This window comes from Trachypithecus francoisi, unplaced genomic scaffold, assembly GCF_009764315.1.
Source record: "Trachypithecus francoisi isolate TF-2019V2 unplaced genomic scaffold, Tfra_2.0 Lachesis_group3, whole genome shotgun sequence".
NCBI lineage: Eukaryota > Metazoa > Chordata > Mammalia > Primates > Cercopithecidae > Trachypithecus > Trachypithecus francoisi.
In genome coordinates, this window is record NW_022681468.1 from 92,782,094 (window position 1) to 92,799,201 (window position 17,108).

General features: G+C 40.3%; 1 protein-coding gene across 1 annotated transcript in view; it reads left to right on the forward strand.

Annotated features, from left to right (window-relative positions):
* LOC117070159 (centromere protein V-like) overlaps positions 1–2,789 on the forward strand; it is a 202,403-nt gene extending 199,614 nt beyond the window's left edge. Inside the window, exon 5 of the transcript XR_004431805.1 lies at positions 2,738–2,789. The gene's annotated coding sequence lies outside the window, so the exon portion shown is untranslated. The remainder of the gene's footprint in view (positions 1–2,737) is intronic.
* The last annotated feature ends 14,319 nt before the right edge of the window (positions 2,790–17,108 follow it).

A 17,108-nucleotide genomic window follows, 5' to 3' on the forward strand; every position in this document is an offset into this window, starting at 1 on the left:
ATTGATAAATTATTGTATGCAAATGGTAATATTTAAAGAATTTCCACCATTCTCCACACATTACTGGGACTGGATAATTATCTGAAAGGCAGATTCTGGTTTTGAAGGTTTAGACAACAACACAGTAGACTTTCTTTTTAGTACTTACTTTGATTATCATTGACTATCTAACATTAATGTAAATAAGAATTATAAAAAATGAGAAAACATGTTTGTTTTATTTTAGGGGTAACAAAAAGTATCTTTTGAAAGGGCAGTTTAAATATTCCCAGCCCTCAAATTATTAAAATACAGTGTGGTGGCTTTCTCTTTATACTCTGAGCTTGTTGGTAGCAAAGCCATTTATCTTTGTTGTCTTCCTAACCGATAGTATACTGGCTTGCATTTATTTTCCTTCTGATGTGAGTGTTTCTGGATCCCACAAACACATAAGTTGAGGTAGTTTTGGGAGACAATTAAGCAAATGAAGCACACTTCTTCTGCTGGGCTGCAGTTGGATGATTCTACCTCATGTGTTTGGGGAGCTGGTGTAGTGATATAAATTTTAGAGCCAGAATGCAGGGTTTAAATTCCAGCTCCTTTACTTACCAGTATGTGCTACCAGGAAAGTCATGTAACTTCTTTTTGCCCTGATTTTGTCTACCGTTAAGTAGGGATAATACCAATTACTATCTCTAAGAATCTTGAGATTACATGTGTTAATACATGTAAGGTGCTTGAAACAATGTCTGACACATCATAAATATCATCGAAGTGTCAGCTCTCACTTTATTGGTTTCAAGTCTTCACAATCAGCCTCCTTTCTCTCTGTCCTAGGGTCATGCAACATTTTGTATAAATGTTTCTTATGAGAGAAAATGCTCCTGTCTGTTTAGGAGTGTGGGTGTGAGTGTTTAAAGACATTGATGACTTTTGCCCTTTAATGGAAATTCTCTGCACCTAAAGAGCCAGAAGATTGTATTATACATTTATAAATTCACATCAAGTGCAAACAGAGAGGGAGATGGATCCCGAAGGACATATTATCAGAATCCGGCTCCAGATGGAGAATTTATGTGATTTGGTATAAGTTTAAATACAGAGTTGTTTTACTCCAAAGCTTAAGAGAAGAGGAAGGAATCATTATGGTCATTGCTAGTTATATTAATGGAAGGAGTTTTCCCTATTTTTAAAACTTAAGTGATGGTAACTATTGGCAGAACTTGTCATTCATCTCAACCGAATTTCTAACGCGTACTCTTAAACTCCCTCTTTTAATATTTATTTTTAAATGTTTTTATTATGCATAAAATCCATTTTTTAGTAAGTTGAAAAGAATTGGAATGACAGGAAGTCAGAGCTGTCATGGGAACTGGAGAAAATGGGTGTGGGGAGGGGAATCTGTAGAGCACAGGTGCCAGGTATCCTGTGGATCTCAGCCACAGCTCCCCCCATCACCTTTCCTGTATTGTTTCTGACTAATGGAGCCACCCATTCACTTTTTTTTAACCAAATGAGAAAAAGGATGCATGGAAATTCCACAATCCGTGTCAATGAGGTCAGACATCAATAAGTTTAATGAGAAGCTTCTACATCAGAGGCTTTATTTAATTTGTTTTGTTATTTTGTCTTACTGTGGCTTCAGAATTTCACCCAAGCAATGCATGAAAGGTTTAACAATACTATGTTAAATCAGTAGATCTACATGATCTATTCAGTGGAATAGAAGAAATATGATCAGGACTTGGTGGCCCTAAATTAACTTGTTTAAAAACAGGATTCTTGATTTGGGTATGAATTTTCTTGCCTCCAGTGATATGCTGGGAAAGGTTTAACAACTGGCACTTTGGAATAAAACCTTGATTTATGCTATTGGCTTGTTTCCTTCTGGTGATATTCCCACCATAGTCAATTTTGACCTAGCAGTGTGATGATACCAAACGAAGAGTTAAAAGAGAGGTGCACACTGGACTCTTGAGAGTCTGTTGAATCCGGCAACTACACAGCACAACTCTGTTTACGTCTTAGAAAAGATTTGAGACAGGCCAACAAAAGAGATTGTCCTGAGAACTGGCGTATACAAAAAGCTCTATGGCTTGTATAGGCAATGATGAGGCACAGAATTCAAACAGGGAAGCTGGATCAATCAACATTGTTTGACTGCACAGCATTAGATAGTCCAGCCAATATTCACTGCTGCACTATTGTTTTTAAACTAAATTAGTGAAGTATACAAACATTCCTGTAGACGTCCACCTGGATATGTCAGATACCCAAAAACTGCTTTTATTTCCTTTTTTTTGAGATAATCTCTCTCTGTTGCCCAGGCTGGAGGCTGGAGTGCAGTGGCATGATCTTGGCTCACTGCCACCTCTGACTCCCAGTTCAAGCGATTCTCCTACCCCAGTCTCCCAAGTACCTGGGATTACAGGTGCCTGCCACCATGCCTGGCTAATTTTTTGTATTTTTAGCAGAGACAAGGTTTCACCATGTTGGCCAGGCTGGTTTTGAACTCCTGACCTCAAGTGATCTGCCCACCTCATCCTCCCAAAGTGCTAGGATTACAGACTGTGAGCCACCATTCCTGGCAAAAACTGTGCTTTCTTATGGTGTATTTTTCTTTCCCTTTCTTCTAAAACATTTTTAGGTTGTTATGTCATTTTATTTCATTTTACATCAGAAGGTTTTCACATAGGAGTCCGTATTCTCAGGTTTTGTATGGTTTGGAGTAATTCACTCTGTATTCATTCCCTCTGAGGTCCTATATGATGCCTGTTTCCAAGGGAGGAAGTGATGAAGAAACAAAATATCCTCAAGCTACTCTTAGGATCAGTGTCCACATAGATCTGGCACACAGAAATGCAAGAAAACAATTTGTACAATAAGGTGGGGTGGGGGCGCCGGCACTGAAAGTGTAACAAGTACTCCTGAGAGAGGACAGACGGAGAGGACCCGTGGGCAGGGATGGCCGCCCTGAGCAGCTGATGTTCGAGCTAAGATCTGAAGGGCAAGCTGGGGCCACAGACTTACTGAGTTGGGGGTGAGATGGGTCACCATCTGGGGCGCAGGAGACGGCCCATGCCTAGCTGAAGGAATACAGTGTATTCAAGCTGCTGAAGGAGTGCCAAGCTGGAGCCTCCTGCAGGATGAGATGGGATGGGGTGTGCGGCAGGGCAAGACCTAAGGGATGAGATTTTGTGCTTGGGTCCTTGGATGGGAAATGGGGAGGAAGGAAGAAGAATGAATGGTGAGATGAGTTTTATCACCAAGGAAGAGGGAAGTATTCATGAGGTGTTTACATCAGGGATTTTTATTAAATTTAGCGAGGGGTATTGATCTGGGACTCAGTGATCTGGAACCGAGAAAGGGAGACTTCCCCCATATCTGAGCAGCATGCAGAGTGACCAAACAGCCACATAGTCATGACTAAAAGACTGACATATCTCAAGGGTTTGACAAGTCTGGGAAGCCCTGGAGGGGAACCCCCAGAGGGCGAGGAGTCCTGCTTTGGAAGGGCAGGGGTGTTTGCCATACAGTGAAGTGTCTCCTGCGAATGGCTTTTAGGCAGCAGGCTGTCATGCACAGTTGTGTAGTTTGCATACTTGGCAAAGGTACTCAACACAGGGGGCAGTGGGAGCCTCCATACAGCTCTCTCTCAGCTCTTCAAATCTGCACCTTGGCAAGCGACACAGAGATGGGTTCTTTTTGACATGCTCACTGAGGCTTTAAGCCAACGAGACCCTAGAGACCCTATTCAGGAATAACTTGGGGAGAGGGGCATTTGTTGAGGGTGGCGGGGCAGGAAGAGGTTTTGAGGTTCTTTGCCAGCTAGGAAGGGGGTTTGATCCTGAAAAAAATTAAAGTTAATATATTTTATTTATGCCTAATGTTGATTGGGCAGGAATTGCTTAATTATACACTGCATATGTGTATATATCCACCCACACATGCATATGAGTATTGTGAGTGTACATATACATACATGCATATGTAATGGTGATATAAATGTTTCTTAAATATATTCATGTCCTTCCTCTTCTCACTTTTCAGGTGCGTGATTTCCCACTTACCTCCCACAACCACTACCACCCACATTGTCCAAAGTATTCAGCTGTCACGGGGAGGATCACAATTATTCTAATGGTACCGCAAAAAGAGGGAAGGACATAGCTTTTAACATCTGTTAGAGAATTTTGTTGAGACTGTAGTAAGTCAGCCTTTGGAAAATACTTTTCTAAATTTCCATCCATTCAGGTTAACTCATTAGAAGTCAGACCTGGAAGATGAGATCATCTATTTCTTCAAGAGGAGAACCTCTGCTTCTGTCAAAACAGCAGAGTCAACAGGGCATGGTGTCTCATGCCTGCAATCCCAGCACTTTGGGAGGCTGAGGTGGGAGGATCACTTGAGCTCAGGAGTTTGAGACCAGCATGGGAAACATAGTGAGACCTTGTCTCTACCCCAATTTTTAAAAATTATCTGGGTTTAGTGGTGTGTATCTGTAGTCCCAGTTACTTGGGAGGCAAGGTGGGAGGCGAGGTGGAAGATTGCCTGGGCTGGGGAAATTGAGGCTGCAGTGAGCCATGATCACACATCTGCACTCCAGCCCAGGCGAACACGAGACCTTGTCCCCCAAACAACAGCAATAACAAAAAAAAAAAAAAAAAAGAAAGAAAGAAAGAAAGAAAGAAAGAGAAAGAAAGAAAGAAAGAAAGAAGGAAAGAAAGAAAGAAAAGCAAAGCTGAGCCAGTAGACTTAGGGTTCCACAAGAATGGGATAGCATCTCTACAAGTCAGAAAGACAGAGAGGAAACTCTACTTCAACTCAGTAGAATGTGGGAGAGAGAAAGGAGACACAGAGATGTGGCAGGATTAGGCTTGATGCTGAGCGACTGGAAGTCTAAGCAGTGGTTGAAACAAGATTGAATGTATTTCTCTCCTTTCTGGTTGCCTGGGGAAGGCAGTTCAAGGCTGGGATGGCACTTTTCAGTGTAAGAGACTCAAGCTTCACCTTTTTATTTTTTACTCTGCCATGATCCTTAGTCCAAGATTGCCTCATGGTGCAAGATAGCTGCTGTAGCTCTGTCCACCTCATCTGCATCTCACCCAGTAAAGAAAAAAAAAAAGTAAATAAGGCCACACTTCCACATTTGATCACTTTACTAATATCCCTTAGCAGAGCTTAGTCATTTGACCACCCAGAGGCAAAGGAAGGTGGAGAATATGATTGCTATTCAGAGAAGCCATGTGGAGAGCTAAAATTCTGGGGTACTTATAGCTAGAGGAAAAAATTAGGGAAAAAATGAGGACAAATGAGAGAACTGATACTGGGAGAAAAGAGTAGGGTGAACAGACATGTGTTAGAAATGACCAGATAGATTTAGGGGAGTCAAGGACATGACACCTTGCCTACTCCCATGGTACAGTCTGGGAAACCACTATGACAGGCCCTGTTGGTGCTGCAGCCACACGATGGCATCTGGGCCTGATGGATGTGCTTGAGGCTGCACTACTTCTGCACTCAGCACAAGGTCTCAGCGGTTCCCACAGTCCTTCATGATGAGGTGTGTTGGGTTGAGGCCGTACACTAGCAGAGGGCCAGCATGAGAGTCAAGATGCAGTGGCAGCTGGGACCTCCAAGACTAGAAGCCTGACATGTCAGCAGGTGAGACAGGACCTCCTGCCTCTGCAGGTACCAGCCAGACCAGCCAATCCTCATTAGACACCAAACGTGTCCAGTGTCCCCTGTGACTCTGATCCCCTGTCTTCCTGCTGCCCAAAGACACAGCAAGCTTCTTCATACACAGGCACCATCTTGGGGAGGAGCAGGGAGTAACTCTTTTTTCTCTTCCCATACATAGGGGAAGCTAAATGGGGGATGGAGGCTTCTTGAGAAGATTTAGATAAAGAAGCCAATTTTTAAGTTAGGCATCTGAGTATAATGTGAGTGCATTTTCTATCCTATAAATGTACATAGAATTAAACTTGTAATGCTAAATCATTTACTTTTGAGTTCACCCTCGTAAGAGTGCAAAATGAACAAAAATTAAAATTGAGATTGCAGATTCCGATTTAGGGTAGACATGTGGAATTTAGTGGTACATCAGGCTAAAGACATTACTCCAAGATAATACCATTTACACAGAAGATCTCCTTAGCTAGAGATGTGTTTTAAAAAACTGAAACTAGTGAAGAAAAGAGAATTGACTCCCACAAATCGGGTGTTTTCCAGGTATTCAGGCATGCAACATTCACACAGATGCTCTCAGATCCTCTTATGAAGTACTGGATTAAAAAAGTATGAGATAAAACATCAGACATTTCAGTGACAAAACCATCCCTCTTGATCAACCAAAATATTCAAATGCATTTCAGATATGCTGATTTCTAAAGTGACCTAAAGAACTTGTTTTCCCTTAACTCTAAGTTAAACCCAGACACAGTGACTCCAGACAGAGAGCAATTGTATGGGGATATTGTATTGCTATTGCCTGCAATTTAGATAAAACGAAGGTGCACATGGCATGTCCCCACGTACACACACACACACACCTGCCCTCCCCCCCACCACACACACACTGTGAGGTACTATATGAATGCCTGCATACTCCACAAATCTAGTCCAGCAACTTGCTTAAGCTTTTCACTGGAACAAAGTGATAGTCTTTTCCCCTAAAACATGGTATCTAAAAAAAAAAAAAAAAACAAAACAAAACAAAAGAAAATAGCTAATTTAGCAAAAAGTAGTGACCAACTTTTCCAGGGACCCATGGAATTCAGGCTGTCTAGCTGACACCTCTGCGGTACTTTAAATATTTAAAACAATTGCCTCTGAAATATGGATTACCAGGTAGGGAAATGTACAAGGGAAGATTGCTTTCTCCAGTTTTGTTTGCTCCTTTTGATGTGAAACGTTGTGAAAAAAAAGAGCTGTGACCCTTAATTAGATCAGGATTTATCTACGTTGCTTTTCTTTTGGTGCCTGACCCCACTAGTCGGGCTAGTTGATCTGCATTGCCTAGTGTTGACACAAATGGACAGCGTGAACCTTATACTGCTGTAAACACCTCTAAAATGTGGCCTTCCTTACATGGTCAGCGATGAGGCCTTGACAGCATGACACACGTCATCTGATAAGCTAGGGTCAGGAGTCACTCGAGGAGTGTCTTTTTCTTTAAATTTCTAAAAACCAAAAACTTTTAATGTTTTTAATAAGTAAATTACCTAAACACGTACAGTCCTTTTGCACATATTAACTCATCGGAGGCCAAAGTGAGTCAGAGAGGGCTCCCTCAACAATCAGGGGCTGTTCACCTGGTGTATTGTAACTGCAAGACCACATTTTGTTGAGAATCTGAGATGTGTTTTGGAGAGCTTATGTTACATGGTGGTCACATGGTCCTGAAGGAGCCAGAGGTCATGACTTTAAGTAAATGGCTGGATGTTTTTTCCAACGTTGGCAATGTCTATACTCAAAGGCAGAAACTCATTAGTAGGACTTCGATGAAGGAAGAATATTTTTCTTAAAGCAAGATACATTTTAGTGACAGAATTAGCCTTTTTGTTTATTTTCCCATGTATATATATCTACACATGCATACACATACATATACAATGCCTGTTTTATAGTGTCTTGGAGATGTGGGTGATCAGGTTTTCTTCATGCCAGTATTTGGAATTCAGTGAGATCAGGTGGCTAGGCAAAAGAACAGTAAATTACAACAAGAGCTTCCTTTATAGTCACCATGAAGAAGATGACTTATTGACTGAGTCATAAAGTCATAAACCAAAATGTCTTGGTAAAGAAAAATTTTAATTGATACTGATACATGTTTATCCTCTTCCAGGTCTATCTTATTCACTGAGGATGGGATAGGGGATATGTCAGTCCTTTGGATAAGGTGCTGTGGGAACACAGAGGGACTGGTGTCCCTGGGATGTAGGAGGTTTTCCTGTGTTGGCCTCCTGCTATCTCTCCTTGTGCTTCAATCATTGTATGAGAGTAGGTGGAGGAAGCACCAGCTTGGACATTTCTAGAGCTTTTAATAATATTTACAACCTTAAAATTTTGCGCTCAAAATAGGTCATTGAGAGCCTGTAATCCTGCAAGATTTCAGAGCTGTTCATTGCACTTTCCGTAGCAATTCTTTCATCAATCTGATCACGCTCTTAATTCCAAATTTGGTGTTGCAGGTAGTCAAAATACTAGTAAGGACTCCATTAATGCAACTCAAAAGTCAGGTTTCTTGTTCCAATCACAGTTCAAATCCTACAATTTGGAATCCACGGGCACTTCTAGATTGGGTCTTGCAGAGATTTTTTACAGCAGAAAGAATGAGAAGGCAAAAGAAAACATTAAGTAATAACCAACCCAAGCAACTCCAGTTTCTTTCTGCAGAAGGCAAATAGTTCTAAATGAATCGAATATTTGGCAATTTTTTTCTATCCACACCGTTTGACTCCATTCTGGGCCAAAATGATTTGTGACTAAACACAGGCAAAAACAAAGTTTATTTTTAATCTGTCTAGCACTGAGGGTATTGGCTCATCGTCCAGAGGACATGTGAATTCTTATCCTTTATCTAATCTTTAACACTCTGTTTCACACTGGGGAGTGGTGATGGCTCAATTTCTAGCACTGATTTCCTATTGAAACTGTGGTTTCCTTCATTGTTTATCAAATTCTCTCCCATCCTACCCTCCACTCCAACCAACTCAGAGTTTTTCTTCAAAGTCACAATAAAAGCTTGACAATAAAATCCATTGGATATACATTGTGGAAGATGGGTGCATTTTCTATATTTTACATCATATTCTTGTTTCTGGATCACCAAAATATGATGTGTTATAATTCAGAAATTCATTTCACAAATAATTTAACTAACGATAGGTCCAGACTTACGCAACTTGGGTATAGGCCAGACAAGTGGTTCATGATTGTAATCCCAGCACTTTGGGAGTCTGAGGCCGGCCGATTGCTTGAGCCCAGGAGTTGGAGATGAGTCTGTGTAACATGGTGAAAACTCATCTCTACAAAAAATTATAAAAATTAGCAGGGCCTGTTGGCATATGCCTATAGTCTCAGCTACTTGGGAGGCTAAAGTGGGAGGGTCGGCTGAGCCCAGGAGGTCAAGACTGCAGTGAGCCAAGATCACAGCACCGTACTTGAGTCTGGGCAACAAAGTGAGACCCTGTCTCAAAGAAAAAAAAAAAAAAAAAAAGGAAACTTGGGTACAATTGTAAGATGGAGCAACAAATCTGGGGTTTTACCTTGGGTCTCCTATACCATGTGACCTTTCAAATTTGGCCTTGCACAAATCATTCTGAAAAGGTATATTTCAGAACTTTTTCCCTAGCCTGACTCATCAAATATATTTTCCCCACAGGAATATCTAGTACCATTGAAGTGAATAATTAACATTCAAGGTGCTAAGACCATGTCTACATGATGAAAAGTGTTTTGGAAAAGAATAAATGAGTGCATTACTAATGAAAGCTTTTTTTTTCCTTTACAAAAAGTCACTGAATTTTGCTATCCAGGCAGCCCACTGTCTGATGCATTGATAAATGGAGGAAAAGACAATCACATTAAGAACATCAGAACATCATTTGCAATTCTTAAAGTCGGTATTCAGAATCAATAAGCAGGGAACTTTCTCTTAAAATTAGAGGTAATAACCCACCCAGTTGAGTGACAGCAATGTGGTCAATTGAAGATAGAAAAACAAGACATATTTTCCACATTACAAGCCTTTAGTCCAAGGAAGTGTTTTTCGAATGATGTTGACTGAGACCCTGAGTAATAAATACATTTTACACTGCAACACAAATGCAAATGAGTGTTGAAACAAGTTTCCAAAGTAATGCTAACTCTACTATCTGCAATACACATATATTTTCTATTGTATTCTATTTCACTTTAAAAATACATGCTAGTTGCAAACCATAAAATTGATATCCTTAATAGGGGGACTGTGGTCCACAGTTTGCAAGAACAGTTATTTAGCAGTTATAGTCATCTATACTTTTGAAAAATGTAGCAGAGGGACTAAGAAACTTCCACAAAAATATGTATTCATAAGCGGAGTGAACCAAAGACCACTTTAAGGATAGAGTGTGACATATGATAGGGGCTCAATATAAATCTGAAGAAATAATTAAAAGAAGATAGTAGAAAAGACCAGGCGTGGTGGCTCATGCGTGTAATTCCAGCACTTTGGGAGGCTGAGGAAGGTGGCTCATCTGAGGTCAGGAGTTCAACAGCAGCCCGGCCAACATGCTGAAGCCCGATCTCCACTCAAAATACGAAAAGTAGCCGGGCATGGTGGCGCATGCCTGTAATCCCAGCTACTCAGGAAGCTGAGGCAGGGGAATCGCTTGATCATGGAAAGGCGGAGGTTGCAGTGAGCAGAGATTATGCCACTGCATTCCAACCTGAATGACAGAGCGAGAGACCATTTCAAACAACAACAACAACATAGTAGAAAATAAGAAAAGAAGAAGATACTGTGGAGAAGCCATAACAGCAGGTGAGCAGATAAGGCAGTTGAAATGAGCCTCAAGCAGCTTAGAGGTGGCCAAGTTTTGGCAAAGATTTTAGGCTGTTTATAAAGCAAAATAACAACTGGAATGACTTTAAGTGCTAAATATTTTTTGTAAAAAAATATAGTGAGGCCAGCACGGTGGCTCATACCTATAATCCCAGCACTCTGGGAGGCCAAGGCAGGCAGATTATCTGAGGTCAGGAGTTCGAGACCAGTCTGGCCAAGATGGTGAAACCCACATCTCTACTAAAAATACAAAAATTAGCAGGATGTGGCGGCCTACGCCTGTAATCCCAGCTACTCAGGAGGCTGAGGCAGAAGAATTGCTGGAGCCCAGGAGACAGAGGTTGCAGTGAGCCGAGATCGCGCCACTGCACTCCAGCCTGGCCGACAGAGCAAGACTCCGTCTCAAAAAAAAAAAAAAAAAAAAAAAAAAAAGGACCAGTTGAGGAAAGTTTAAAGCCTTTTGTGACAAATGGATATGGTTTTGAATCCCAGATTTTCCACTTACCAGCTTTGTCAATGTGGACACTTTTTCTTCCACATCTTGTGTGATCTTTAATATTGGGGTGATGATGTCTAGCTAACCAGGTTATGATGAAAATTTATAATAATAACGCATAGAAGGAACATTATAGGGCCTAATAGGTAGCAAACGCTCAAGAAATAAATCAAGAAATATTATTTTGTGTGTTACATTTTGGTTTTTTTTTGTTTTACCCAACCTCTGGCTTTAGGTTTCTTTTATGCTAAATGAATCTACCCTTCAAAATGTTGCATCAGGCACTAACATACCTTCTCTGCCCAAATTGTTAACTAGCAGATAATCAGGATGACTCCAGCTTTGTACCTGACTGAGGAACTTAGTGAACCCTGAGGAAATGATGATTAAAGAGACAACGAAGAGGCCAGGTACGGTGGCTCCTGCCTGTAATCCCAGCACTTTGGTAGGCTGAGGCGGGTGGATCATGAGGTCAGGAGATCGAGACCATCCTGGCTAACATGGTGAAACCCTATCTCTACTAAAAATTGAAAAAATTAGCTGGGTGTGGTGGCACGTGCCTGTAATCCCGCTACTTGGGAGGCTGAGGCAGGAGAATCACTTGAACCAGGGAGGTGGAGGTTGCAGTGAGCCGAAGTTGTGCCATTGCACTCCAGCCTGGATGAGAGAATGAGACTCTGTCTCAAAAAAAAGAATGTAGACAGGAGACATTGGACTGTGCTCTTCTAGATATGACAGGGAGCAAATAAGCCAACTCCAGGTCAGCATAAAATCCTAGGCGATCATTAAAATCACTTAAAATTAAATAAGCCAACTCCAGGTCAGCAAAAAATCCTGGGCAATCATTAAAATCACTTAAAATTAAAATCCTAGGTGATCATTAAAATAACTTTAAAAAGACATGTTTTGGGAGCTATACGTTCAGGGAAACAGAGGAGAATACAATTGGGACTCTATGAGGTGCCGGGTTTGAAGCTGTATGGATGTGACTGATGTCAGGTTTTCATGAGGCCAGTGGGAAATTTAGAGGCAGTAAATTCTGGGCAACTCGGGCTTTTGGTGCTTGAGTAATGATTGGGCATCAAGATCTCCAAACTGTGTGGCACGCACCTGTGGTCCCAGCTACTCAGGAGGCTGAGGTGGGAGGATAGCTGGAGCCTGGGAGATTGAGGCTGCAGTGAGCTATGATGGTACCACTGCACTCCAGCCTGGGTGACTCAGCAAGACCTGGCTCAAAAAAAAAAAAAAAAAAAAGAAAAAAAAAACAAACAAAAACAAACTGGACCCTCTCTCCCTAGGGGTTTTTCTCTTTCTCTTCTCCTTCTCTTCCTTTCTGATTATCTCCTTTTCCTTATTCACAAAGTAGGAAAATATATATTCCCAACTATGAATAAGTATACTTATACTCAACTATATTTTCTTTTTTTTCCAGCTATATTGATGTATAATTGACAAATAAAAATTAGATATTGTTAAGGTGTACAACACAGTGCTTGATAGATGTAAATATTGTGAAATAATTACCACAAACAAGCAGGCTAGTTAACATATCCATCACCTCATGTAGTTACTTTTTTTTTTTTTTTTTGGTGTGGTGAAAACACTGAAGATCAACTCTCTTAGCAAATTTCAAGTATTCAATGAAGTATACTTGAATAACATTGTATATAAATTCAAGTATAAATTCAAGTATACAGTGCTATTAGCTATAGTCATTCTGCTATGTATTAGTTCTACAGAACCTATTCATCATATAAGTTAACGTTTGTAACCTTTGCCAAAGACGGCTCCACTTCTTCCTCCCACCGGCTGCTGGTAACAACCATTCTACTCTCTGTTTCTATGAGTTTGACTTTTTAGGTTTTGCATAGAAGTGACATCATGCGGTATTTATCTTTCTGTGTCTGGCTTATTTCATTTAGCAAAATGTCTTGCACGTTCATTCATATTGTCGTAAATGGCAGGATTTCCTTATTTTTAAAGGCTGAAGAATATTCCATTGTTTGTGAATATGTACGATATCAACTGTATTTTCATATATGTGTTTAACTGGATGCTCTCTTAATAAACTTTAAAGGATTAAAGATTGTCATTAGAGAATTCTAAATAAGATGGTTTAGGTTCATATTATACAACACATGTAATATGCCTGCATTATGTTGACTCTTATTAAATTTTAAGTCCTACTCAATAGTGTTGAGGGCATTAATGCACCCAAGAATTTTGTTTTTTTATTTAACTTAGTGAGAAAATATAACTTAATATATAGAAATTCACCTAGACTGGTATAGAAGTATTTAACACCATATTCTTATTAATAGATTTCTACATATTTGCAATGACTAATAACTAAAAATGTAAAAAATAAGGAAGTTACATTATAGGTTTCCAAAAAATAAGCCTTTCCACATGTTAGATTTCAAGAAAAAAATATAAGCACAAAAGTATCTATTATAATGCTTGGAATAGTCAACCAAAATTTCACACAATATAAACAAGACAAATCGGTACAATTAATAACAGAGGACTGGATGTTTCTGCTGTAAATTTTTGATACACATTGTTTCTCAATTTTTGGTACACATCAAATTTCCTCAGGGTGTTGGTTAGTAATATGGATTTTGGGAACCACCCTGAGAGAGATTCTGACCCAGAAGGTTTGAGGTGGGGCCCAGGTATTATTTGCAAGCATTGTAGTCCATTTTTTTTTTTTTTTTTTTCTTGAGACGGCGTTTCCCTCTGTCACCCAGGCTGGAGGTGCAGTGGGGCAATCTCCACTCACTGCAACCTCCACCTCCCAGGTTTAAGCGATTCTCCTGCCTCAGTCTCCTGAGTAGCTGGGACTACAGGTGGCACCAGCTAATTTTTTTGCGTTTTAAAGTAGAGATGGGGTTTCCCTATGTTGGCTCGGCTGGTCTTGAACTCCTGACCTCAAGTGATTCACTCATCTCGGCCTCCCAAAATGCTGGGATTACAGGCGTGAACTTCTACCTACACCTTGAGAAACGGGTCTAGGATAACTCAGATGAATTTTGGTTCTTTTTGCTTTCCCGTATTTTAGATGTAACCAAAGTGGTGCGCTCAATATTTACTCTAAGTACAAGGAAGAACGAAGAGGTAGAAATTTGAGGCAGCTTTTCAACCTGTTTTTCTCATTTTGTTTTCCATCTTTGTTGTATGCCTTAAACAAACACACCAATTGTCTTAATTGAACCTTCCGGAGCATATCCGCATTCCATGTGTGCCCATGAATCTATGGCCACATGCACACATAAATGGTTTGGAGTTCCATTTCTTAGAAAAAATGAAGATTGACCCCGATTATTTAAGTGCTGGGAGTATTACCGTAATAAATGGTATTACTACATGATAAGAGCAAGTGTGTGATTGCAGTCAACATATTTTCTACATCACTAATGAGAGACTAGCAGCTTGGATACACAGCAGTGTCTAGAGTCAGTGGCTAAGCTGTAGTAGGACTCTATGAAGTGGGGAAATACTTCTGACCAACCCCAGGGAGACGTTTGCAATGTGGAGTGCAAGCTGCTCTGCCATGGTTTAGCACTGCAAACACTCTCTCTTATATATGCAATTTGCATATTCCTTTATAAACGAAAAGACCACCTGAATATAGGTGGTAAAAAGATCTTCTTTCTACTTTCCTTCTTCTTTTGTTCTTTCCATTGGACCTTTGATTCTGAGAAGTCTGCCCCATAGAAAGGAGGAGGCTTAACTCTAGGAATGCTCCCTGTTCTCCGTCTCTTTCATCTTTCTTCTCACTTCCAGCCCCGGAGGCACCACGGAAGCATCAGTGATGCTTTTTTTTTCCTCCTCCACTCCAGTCTGCTCCACAGAACCCCATGTCCTCGGATAAAATGCCAACAAAAGTCCGAAGGCGGTTTGCAATGGAAATGGATTATTGAAGACACAAACACCTGTAGTAAATTTTATAGTTTATATACTTCTGTGATGCTGTTGTTCTTAAAATTAACAAGAAAAATCAGGAAATTTACATAATTCCTGTGAGTTTCTAGGACAAATGAGTTTATGACTATAAAATATCTTGTAATCTAATCTACAGAACTGTAGGTAAATATAATTGGGCATTATTATTGTTGTTGTCATCTTTCTTGTTTTGTGAACAGTGATAATCCTAAGAAAATCAAAAGTTAGCTGTGTGCCAAGTTCAAGTTGAGAGGACAAGAGAAAGACAGCTGGGCAGCTGCAGTTCACTTTATGGTGGGCCCCAGGAAGCTGAGGCATCTGGTCACCCAGCTGCTGAGCGGCTGAGTTAGGAATCAGATTCCTAGCTTTTGTTCTAGAATCAAGACATGCCCCTTGAGGCTCAGCCATAAGAGCTTCGCTTTGACCCTCAGAGCCCTGCTCTTTGCTTGGATGGTTCACTTCTGTGGACATTCTCCCACTCTCGTTCTTATTGTTCCTTCCCTAGCACCTGCCCTGCCCTGATTGGTGAAGTTGCTGCCAGGGACCAGGAGGCCACTCTCCGAAGTGTTTATTATAAACAGGGGGAGAAAAGTGGGGAAGGAAAAGTGCCAGAGGAGTATCTCATATCTAGCTGCCCAAGGGAATCCACTGAACACCCATTACATATGCTGGCTAAGCTTCCATTGGTCTTTCCCCATTAGAACAATGATAGTCTCCAAGTATATATGGGTCACAGGTTGTAGAACACAGTGACAGTGGATAATGGTTTTTATGGGAAAATGCATTCTGAGATGGAAATCACCAATTTAGTAACAAACATTTAGGAATTAATGCTGTCCGCAAATTCAGGACTACCTTTCACTTATGCATCAGTTACAATTCCATAGCCAGAAATGCTGACATCCCATTAAAGAAGAGCAAGAAGCAATGGGTAAAACACCCTGAAAACTACAATAATCTTTAATGCTGAGAGAGGAGCAGCAAACATTATAAGAACAACATACAGCAAACTTTGCCAAATAATGGGGAGTTACGCATGAAGCTTGCTTTGTGAGAAACAACAGATTCACTTAAAGACAACTCTTAGGGATATTTTCTTTGGCTTTGTCAAAAATTCTGGACTTTTCTACAACCATGTCCCAATAAATGTACCTCATTAAAAATATGAAACTAGCTGGAGACAGTGGCTCATGCCTGTAATCCCAGCACTTTGGGATGCTGAGGTGAGAGGATCCCATGAGCCCAGGAATTTAAGACCAGCCTGGGCAACATACAGAAACCCAATCTCTGCCAAAAAAAAACAAAAAAAACAACAAAAAAAAGAACACAAAAAACCATGAGATGTGTTGGCACATGACAAGTGCCTATGGTTCCAGTTACTCAGGAGGAAAAAATATATATTTTTTAAACTACGTATTGAAATGCTTTGTATTGCTTTATTATTATTATATAGTGATACATAATCAGTGAAGAAATAATTAAAACAATAAAATGATTAAAAAGAAAATAAAGGCCAGGTGCAGTGGCTCATGTGTGCAATCCAAGCACATTGGAAGGCCGAGATGGGAAGATCAATTGAGCATCAGAGTTTGAGACCAGCCTGGGCAACAAAGTGAGACCCTGTCTCAAAAAAAAAAAAAAAAAAAAAAAAAAAAAAAAAGTAGAAGAAAGAAAAAGAAAAAAAAAAAAAAAAAGAAAAATTAGCCAGGCACGGTATGGTGGCACACACTTGTAGACTCATAGTTCTCCCAACTACTGGGGAGGCTGAGGTGGGAGAATGGCTTGAGCCCGGCAGTTTGAGGATGCAGTGAGCTGTAGTCGTGTACTGAACTCCAGCCTGGGTGACAGAGTGAAACTCACTCTCCAAGGGGGGGGGGGGGGAAAAAAGACAAGAGAAGTAAACGAAATATGACCTAAATAAATTTAATGACCTCTTCTAACCTTTTAGAGATCATGTATAAACACACCACACATATGTTTTAATGAAATATTGAGTCATATTGAAATATGGTAGTATAGTCTGCTTTTTAACTTAAATATAGTACAGATCTCTTTCCATGTCATCTATGGTATAACAATTAAGTTGGATGTGTTTAGTATTTCATTTTATGGCTGACAATATTTTATTTCACTAATCCA